The sequence below is a fragment of the Neomonachus schauinslandi genome, chromosome X (assembly GCF_002201575.2).
Source record: "Neomonachus schauinslandi chromosome X, ASM220157v2, whole genome shotgun sequence".
Classification (NCBI taxonomy): domain Eukaryota; kingdom Metazoa; phylum Chordata; class Mammalia; order Carnivora; family Phocidae; genus Neomonachus; species Neomonachus schauinslandi.
Window position 1 is genome coordinate 96,753,087 of NC_058419.1, and position 9,839 is coordinate 96,762,925.

Below are 9,839 nucleotides of genomic sequence, written 5' to 3' on the forward strand. Positions count from 1 at the left end.
GAGCTTTAGCAAGTTCAGGTATGATCCTACACACCAGGATCCAACCTCCTGCTGTCAATGACTGCATAGCATTTTTGAATTAGAAATGTTCTAGAAGTTGAGGCAACCACTAAGACTTCTTATGTCCATTCAAACCAAAAGCACTGTTTGGCTTCAGTTAGGTTTCTTTGACTATTGTGCTGTTTGGACAGGGAAAACACATGTAATATGCTATTTTCCTAAACTAAGGCTGGTTTTGATTTATTATTATAAATATGTACAAATTTCATGCATTTATATGCTTAGAAGGGTTTACATATTATCTATTTTGGAACTGGAGCATTTTTAGATTTACAATTTAATGGAAATACAAAGTTACAGTCAGAGTAAGGATTGGGGGAAAATATCTACAGGAAAAGGAGATCAAACAACTGAATCTTCCAAGTTTTACCATTTAGTCATAACTGTGTGGTATAAGACTGTGAAGGCATGAGAGCAGAAACCTGCCAGGTTGGTGTAATTGATTAGCTTTGGAGTCTATGCTCCACCCATAATGATTTTTCTGAGAACAGTAGAGGACTTGGCAGGCAGCCATATTTGCACCACATGACCCTGCACCCCTGGTCAAAGGTAATTACAGCAGAGATGGTTCCTGCCTTAAGCTAGCCTCCTCTGTTTCTCTTGCCCATTAATTTGGAATTGGTCTCTGCATGTAGCTAGTAATAAAATGCATAAACCATGGGGTATTGGGGGTGTGTGCAGGGATGCAAAGAAAAACTGCAGAGAATAAAGGAATGAAATAGATATGCAGAGAGAAGCAGTCAAGAAGGACCATGTAACACCCAGAGAGTGGGAAAGAGTACCAATTCCTAGTAAAGTCAAGCTGCCTGTGTTCCATGAAGTACTCCCGTGTCCTTCCAATAATTTCCTGTTTTGATTAAACCAGTTTTAGTTGGAACCAACAGAACCTTCTGTTATACAAAGCACCCTTCATTAGAGGGTTCAATATTCAGGTTCTGCTAAAAGTCCAAAAAAGAACTGGGAAGATTTCTTGGCACACTTCCCATCCCAACCCAGGGTGCCCAACATTCCATTTCCCCATCAAAATTTACTCCCACTTGTCTCATTCACATTACAATGCCTCATTCACAGTACAATGTAGCTCAGTGAAAAGATTTTAATGTAAACTCTCCCTTCTTTGTGTATAGTTTTTCCAGGATCAAAGTCATATGCTAAGGGGGAAAGATCAATAATTATTAGATGGCATAAAAGCTGCCCTGGAATCTCGGAAGCCACTCATGGTAATTTCTCTTACATCTTACATCTAGAACGTACTGGCAATCTACATTAGCCCCTAAGAGCTGTTGCTCTGCACAACCCCAGAGAGCACCATTCACATGTGTTCTCCAAGAATGCCAGTCTTGCTGACTTTGCCTCTATCTTTGAATTTATGGCTTATCTTGAGGATTTCAGAGTAATACCTCACACACACACATATCTTTTTTAAAGATTTTTTTTTAAAGATTTTATTTATTTATTTGAGACAGAGAGAATGAGAGACAGAGAGCATGAGAGGGAGGAGGGTCAGAGGGAGAAGCAGACTCCCTGCCGAGCAGGGAGCCCGATGTGGGACTCGATCCCGGGACTCCAGGATCATGACCTGAGCCGAAGGCAGTCGCTTAACCAACCGAGCCACCCAGGCGCCCTTTTTTAAAGATTTTATTTATCTACTTGAGAGTGAGAGAGAGAGAGAGAGAGAGAAAATGAGCAGGGGAGAGGGGCAGAAGGAGAGAGAGAGAAGCAAACTCCCCACTGAGCAGGGGCTGGATCCCAGGACTAGGAGATCATGACCTGAGCCGAAGGTAGACACTCAACCGACTGAGAAACCCAGGAGCCCCTCACACACACAATATTATTATCAACCAAAGTTTCCATTACCGTCACTCTAGTGCTGCTTTGGGCTCAAGTAAATCAAACCCAAGTAGAATCAAGCATTTTGGAGCAAACCCAGTAACTGCATATAGTAAAAGAGTCTACTCATCCAACTTCTCCAGAGATCTGATCTGCATGGCTGCTTAAGCAAGTCAACCTAATGGTTACAGTTATTCTTGGATCCTCTTTTGGCTACACAGTGGCTCCAACACATGACAAAGTAGTTATATACAAGCACAGACAACTAAACCCAAGGTCAAAGACTTAATCTCCCCTGCATTTGTGTTCCCAAATCATCCTAGGATTAAACAAGGGATGGGAAGTAAAACCTCCCCCATTCTTGCTATTGTGTCTGCCTAAACGCAAATCTGTGTGTGTGTGTGTGTGTGTTTTAAGAAAAGAACATTACTTGTTCATGAAAATCCACTGATGAAATATGTATTTCAATATCAGATGCACTACGACATAGATACTAACAACTTCAAGAGGAGGACTGTTCTTTCTTGCAATGAGACCAAAAAATATTTAGGTGTTTACATGACATACTAGGATGAATTTTTTACTTCTTGGTGCGAAGTATTACAGGCAGTCAAATTAACTCTCAACTCCACAGCTTTCATCCAGGGGCTAAGTCATCCACTTTGAGAGGTGTTTTGGGTTTTTTTCCTATTTAATTTCAAAATAAAGTTCTATTGATTCATGTGAATTTCAGCTTTGATGGACATTTTTTCTGTGACTCTGGATGACAGCGGATGGCCTCATGCCCTTAAGACAAACTGATTCATCACCACTGGTATAATACACGATCCCTTCTTTCTGTGAACAATACCTTCAAATTGCCCAGAGAAGCCACATGCACGCACAACGTGAGACAGAGTGGTTCTGACAGCTGGTACTATTGAGAAAAGGGTTCCTTAAGACTTAAGTGATAGAAGACTTCAGGGATATGGTGGGACTTTCTCTGGCCCATTTTAGCTGTTTCAGTATTTGATATCACTAAATACCCTACATCATCATTTTTCTCATTCGTTTACATTTCTCAGGCCTTCAAAAGATCCTTGAACACATTTAACAAAAAGTTTAATCCTTTAGCACATTCTTTTTCCTGTGGCCTGAGCAGCAAAGCCATTTGTTTTTTGAAATATCAGCAACTATCCCATTTCCTGGGTCAAGGGAAAATACATGCCTTGGTATTTTCCATTCTTATTTGGATCTAATAATGCAAGGCAAAACAATTTTGCATTCCTGACTCCTTCATCAGGAAAATGACATAAGAATCCACATAACAAACACAGCACAAGGCATTTAGGACTGCTGTATTTTACACACTATATTTAAATGCTTCAGGAATAAGAATTGAGTCTTAAAAATACATCCGGTCAGGACTTGCTTCCTCCTTTCTCCAGTCTTTAAATGCAAACACATGCATACTGACAAGTCTCAGAAAAATAGCCCTAATGAGAATTTCTCCCTTTCCCAAGGGGTGCCCTCTGCCACCATCTATTTATGGAATAATAGTGGGCTCCCTCCTTCATTCTCACATCCTACATTTAAAAGAGCAATTTCCATTTTTAAAGTATTGCTGAAAGGAAAGAAGTCATCTTTTATCACAGTCAGGAAAGGTCAGCAAGTCAGTAATCCTCCATTCACTTACTGACAGAAATATCCTTTCCTCCCACAGCAGACCAGAAAAGTGATTTATTTGAGATTGGCATTAATACATAAAATGTCCAGTACACCTAGCTATGCCTGGGCAATCCCTTACATGGTCCAGAGGCTTCTTTTATTACCTGCTAAGGCTGTGAATTGAATCTGTTGGAGCAAGCATTGTAGATAGGATTCCCAATCCCCTCCCAAGCACTCTTCCATAATATCTAATCCTGCCAAGGCCAAAATATTTTCATAACGAAGACCAACCAAGAAGCGCTCCTTGCTTCTGTGCCCAGATGTTGACCTTTCCTTTGCATTTGGGTGCCTACACTCACGGATGACCCTATTTACAGAAGTTTTCTTTGTTGCAAACTGCATGTTTGTTTCTCAGTCCTCCAAATATTCACTAAGTTTTACTGTGTCTTTAATATGGGCCCAATGTTGTACAAGGTCATGGGACATTATTAAAGGTATAATCTGAGACTTCACAGGTCTCCTAATTCAAGGAGAAAACACAAGGCATTGCACACAGAAACAAAAATTCTGCCCTATATTGTGGAATACTTGCAGTTCCCAAGGTAAGTCCACTAATTTTATTACAACCTGATACTTTAATGATACAGGGTATATAGCAAGATTTTGAACAAAATTAATACATGGTTAAACAAAATGATATATGTAAGAATCAATCTGGGTTTTCCTGTTCAACTGTAGGGTAAATACTTTCTTTTGGGAAAAAAAAAAAGCAAATTTCTACCTGTGACCTGTATCTTGTATAATCTAAGACACCACTGATTGTAAGACTTTATGTACCAATAAGAAAGGAAAAACCAAGATTGGGTGGAGGAATGGTCTCCTCTGACTAAAATTGGATCACCAAAGGCTATAGCTTCAGTATAAAACTAAGCAACTCAATAGAATGGCCACAGAGAAAGGAATGGCAAGGGAACCTTAATATTTCAACCTCGACACTGGGTGGCAAATCTGAACAACTAGTCAGTACTCATGCAGGTTTGAGGTCTGAATTCACACTTCCAGTGTGGTCCAAGAAACCTCAAGCGGAGAATTTAATTTAAAATGGTCTCAGATGGGTAGTGCCTGAAGTTGGCTGGCAAAAGCAAATGAAAATTCTCTCTGGAAGACCTTAACTATGATCTAGGCTGACAAAGATTGAGGGTGCAGTTGATTATAAGATGCACTCTGATTTCACAGGTGTGAGAAAATATGTCTTAGGATTAATGAAATATGGTTATTACTTATTTGTAAGTGATTAAAAGACTTTCACCTCAGAATTAGCTCTTAGTTATTATTAAAACATCTGAGATTTAAGAAGAGTTGTCATATATCTTAGTTATTATTTTTCAGTGTCTTTAATATTGGGAGACTTATCTATTTATCTTCTATGTTTCCAGCCTAGCAATCCCAGGCTAATAACATGTCACTTATTCACAAAATAATAATGGTGAAAATATTGGATAAGACTTTAAGTAGTTTATTTGAAAGATTTGCTCTCTATAAAAGCAACCATTTAAAAAAAGCATGATGATTAATGGCAGCTTAGGCTAACGGAATTTAGATAAACCAGAAGATAATCATGTAGAGGTGCTTCCATACATGATGTTCTAATTAATACTGTTTGTTTTTAAATCTTTTTTATTGTGAAATAAAACACACATGAAAGTGTACAAATGCATATATAGAGCCCAGTAATTTATCATGGAGTGAACATCCATATAACATAACCAAGATCAAAAAACCGAAATTGTCATGCTTCTCTCATCACTGTCCTCCCATTTCCCCCACTCTAGAGATAATAATTTCCTTGCTTCCTTTTTTTTTTAAAAAATAGCCTCACCATATAACTATTCATCCTATACATTACAGTTTTATTTAGTCTGGTTTCTGAACCCAGGAAAGTGGACTCATGCAGTAGTTTTGTTTCTGTCTTAGTTTGTTCAACATTATGTCCTTGAGATTTATCCGTATTGATGCATGTAAGCTGTAGTTTGTCCATCTCACTGCTCTATAGTATTCCATTATATGAAGATGCCACAATTTATTTATCCATTCTACTGTGGCTGGACGTATAGTCTGCTCTCAGTTTGGACTATTACAAATATTGATGGTATGATTATTCTTGTACAAATCCCCTGATAAGCTGTGATACACACAGTTCTGTTGTGTATTTATAATTTGGAATATAATTGACGGGTTCTTGGGGGAAATTCACATGTTCAACTTAATAAGTATTTCCAAGCAGTTTTCCAAAGCAGTAGTATCAATTTGTATGCCCAGCAGCCATGCAATTGAGTGCCAATTTTTTCAGGTTTTTTTGTTTGCTTGTTTGTTTGTTCTTAGTCATTTGGCCTGTGAAAAATTTTTTCAATGACTTTTAAGAATACATAAAAATCTGCATATAGCATTGTAGGATTAAACTGTCAGGATTGAAAACTATTGACAGGCTCAGACAATGAAGCAATGACAATAAGGTAAAATTCAGCAAGAAGGATACAAAGCTACCTCCTCTGATCAAGTACAGTATGAGGAGACTAAGGGTCACAGAATTTCACATGAAAAGATGGTGGGAGGTTATGAAGGTGTCATGATCAGGATAAAAGTGCTATCCAAATCTGCACTAAGCAGGGTCAGTTTTCTCAAAGCAGAGCTTGTATATGCCCAGCCCCTAATGAGAAGTTATCATTTCTCTCAGTAGATGTTTGCTAGTTAATGAATAAGTTGAATGAAGGGATGACTGAATAGTTTGTGTTCAAAGCTGAATACTAGAGAAAGGCACTCCAGAGCAAAGCTCTTCTGAGCATTCTCCCTCTGTCCTATTTCAGAGGACAGAGACAATTAGGTGACAATTACCAGAGGATAAACAAATGATTAAAATAGGAAACAGTGAAATCAAGGCTAGGATCTTTTGGAGACACTGATGAAACAATAGGTTTTGTCTTAGTTATGCTATCTGGAGAACTCCCTTTTCCTGTTCTGTTTCATCTTAGGTTCCTTTTTGTTTTTTCTTCCCTTTTCTTCAAAGTTCACTTTTTTTCTTTCTTTCTCTCTAAAAGTGTCAGTTCTGTGTTTTATAAAAAAAGGACTCCTGCAGACAAAAGCCTCCCAAATCAAGAAGTCCCTCTTCTGGTCATGCCTTGCTTAGCTTAGGTGCACCCTTCTACAGAGAGTCCTGTTTCTCTTCAGTTCTCCCCATTATTCATTTCACCCAGTATAGCATTCTAGTTTTATTTTTTTTTTGAAGAAAATAATAAATTTGGGGGGGATGTTCGATATATATAAAAATGAAAAATCAAATGGAATTTAAAAAATTCATGCCCATAGAGAATATTCCATGTAAATAAAGTCACACCTCATAAACTTAATGCCTATTAGCATCTCCAGACTTTTCTTTTTTATGTTTATTCCAATTTCCAGGCATAATCAGCTTCTTGTTTTGCACCATTTGTATTTGCATGCCTCCTCGAAGCTGAGGAATAAATGCCTGTTTCATTGCTATTTCCCTAGGTTATTTTAGTTCAGTGGTCTGATGTGTGTAACGCTTCATAAAATTAAGAAATATCTTATTAATGCCTTCATTTCCCCTTCAGGTTTTTTATCTGTATGATCTATGCTACAGATTACACTTACTGTAAACTTAATCTATTTTTAATGACACTTGCCAAGAAAACCATGGCTTTACTTTTCTGTTTACTTGGTAGTTGCCGAGCAAATAGCAGCGGTCTATCACTGATTCGGAAGGAAGGTGACATGTTAAATTTCGCCATTTATCAGTTTTCCCTATGTAACTGGCATATCAAAGAACAGTGCATTTTAAATCATCTAGTGCTTGCCCGGGGTTTCTTTTTTTATGAGACAAAGAAAAAACTTAGTTGGAATTTTACAGCATCTTTGAAAAGGAGTTGCAGCTTCATAATAATGACTTATATTTTTAGAGTGCTTTAACATTGACAAAGCACTTTCAAAAAAATAATCTCATTTCATCTTCACAAGAACAAAGCCATTCAGTATACTGTTTAGAAGATGGCCTCTGAAGCCAGGCTTCCTAATTTCAAACCTCTCCTCTTTCATTTTTTGTCTATTAATATGACCCAGGGCAGTTCACTGAACTTTTCTCTGGGTCACAGTGTCTTCTTTTGTCCAGTGAGGATGATAATAGTGCCTATAGATTTGTTGTGTGCATGAAATGAGAGAATCATTTATATCTGTTAGTTATTGCCACAATAATATGTGTACTGATATAAATCTTCTAGGGTATACAACTAAAAGTTTATAGCTGGAGGTTGGCTATACTAATCACACCTGGTCTCCTGAACAGGTCTAGGAGTTGGCTGGATGTCAGTTGATCTAGGATGGCCTAGGCTGGAATGACTGGATGTCCTGAACTCCGTCTAGTTGTGTCTTATTCTCTAGCAGTCTATCCTGGACAAATTCCCATGGCAAAAGAGGGCAAGTCCCATTGCCAAAGTTCACTTCAAACCTCTGCACTCTCTCACCCATGCTAATGTTCCACTGACAAAAATAAGTCAAGTTGTTGAGCTCAGAATGGAAGGACAGGGTAGGTCAGCCCACTAGTGATGTGAGTACTGAAAATATATTATTGCAAAGGACACAGATACAGGGAGGGGTAAAAACTTTGAAGCTATCATTGTAATCTACTACAACATGTGGAACATAGCAAAGTGCCTATAAGACAGAAGATTCAATAAATGTGTAGCTCTTACTATTAGGTTGATCCAAATGAAATGATCATTTTTGTAGATAAAAATGATCGAATATCAGCAATTTTGTATGATTCAACCTCAAATTACCATTACAACTTCCTATAAAAAAGAATTACCATCTACAATTTTCAGTGGAAGAGACTGAAGCCTAAGTAATTTTCAAGGTTACTCAGCTCATAAATTTTAGCCTTTTATTTCAATGTAGTCTTCTGACTCTAAATCCAGTTGTCTTCTCTTATATTACAGTAGCATTATGAGATGCTTGGTGATAGATAAATGATTGTAAGTATGACATGACTTTATATATAACAAAGAGTCATAATTTTCCAACTCTTTTTTATTTTTTAACAGGTTTTAATTCACTTTATTTTTCTTGTATAAAACTATGTGGTGGCCGCATCTGGAGCCTGGGTTCTCTGCACGGAGACTCTGGTGTGGGTCTTTGCAAGATGGTCAGTGAATTCCTGATAGGGAGACTTGGTGAACACAGTCTCTTTCCAGAGGTCTTAGGTGAGATAGCCATAGGTCTTGGAAATGGCATCAAAAGTGGCCTTGGTGAAGTCTGGGGGCAGGGATGAGGCGCACCAGCACAGAGCCACAGTGGCTAGTCACCTTGTATGGGATGGTACGGGGCTTGCTGATCTTGTTCCCCCAGTAGCTTTGCCCCACAGGGACGACGGAAAGCTTGGCCAGGAGGATGGCCCCACGGGTGGCAGTGGCTACCTCCTTTGGACTACTTAACACCCAGACCAGTGTGTCGATTATAATCTCCCATGGCAACAAATGCCTTGAACCTGGTCCGCTGGCCAGTACGGGTTTGCTTTTGCACAGGCATAACCTTCGAAACCTCATCCTGGAGGGATGGCGCCCAGGAAAAAGTCAATGATCTCAGAGTCCTTGATGGGCAGGGAGAAAAGATAGATCTCTCTTCGGGGACTTGATCGTCATGCCCTTGACCAGGCGGCCCAGCTTGGTGATCCACTCCTTGGTCTTGGCCTTGCCTCCGAGAGGCACCCCCCCACCCTGGCCCCCGACCACGGCCAGGACCAGCTCTGGGATGCTGCTGCCTAATCCTCCACTGAAGCCCTGGCAGCCTCCCATTCCAGGGCCCCTGAAGCACCGGCGTCATTCGCCATTTGGTGTTTTCTCAGCGAAGAAGCTAATTTCCCAGCTCTTTATCCTCATAAAACTTATGCCCTGCCAGTGAGTACAGACATCTGAAACACCTGCTCTTTTGCCAACACTAACCCTGTAGCATTCCATCTCCTGGTTACTAGCTCCTAGAAATAGAAATGAAGTTGATAGTAGCTAAATGCTATATTGGTACTCTCAGAAAAGCCACCTCAAAAGCAGTTGAGAATTTCTGAGTTATAGCTAAACACATTATTTCATGCTTATTTCACTTGTATTTTCCTAAACATGCTGGCTATGGTATTTTTTTCACATTTATTTCTTGTTTGTATATCTAATTATATTTAAGCCAGTTAAACAGATACATTCTGTATAAATATATATTTGGATTATTTTTACATATGTGCC

At 39.0% G+C, this 9,839-nt stretch overlaps 1 pseudogene; it reads right to left on the reverse strand.

Annotated features, from left to right (window-relative positions):
* Positions 1 to 8,683: 8,683 nt before the first annotated feature.
* On the reverse strand, positions 8,684 to 9,401 carry LOC110572805 (annotated as a pseudogene).
* Positions 9,402 to 9,839: the final 438 nt, after the last annotated feature.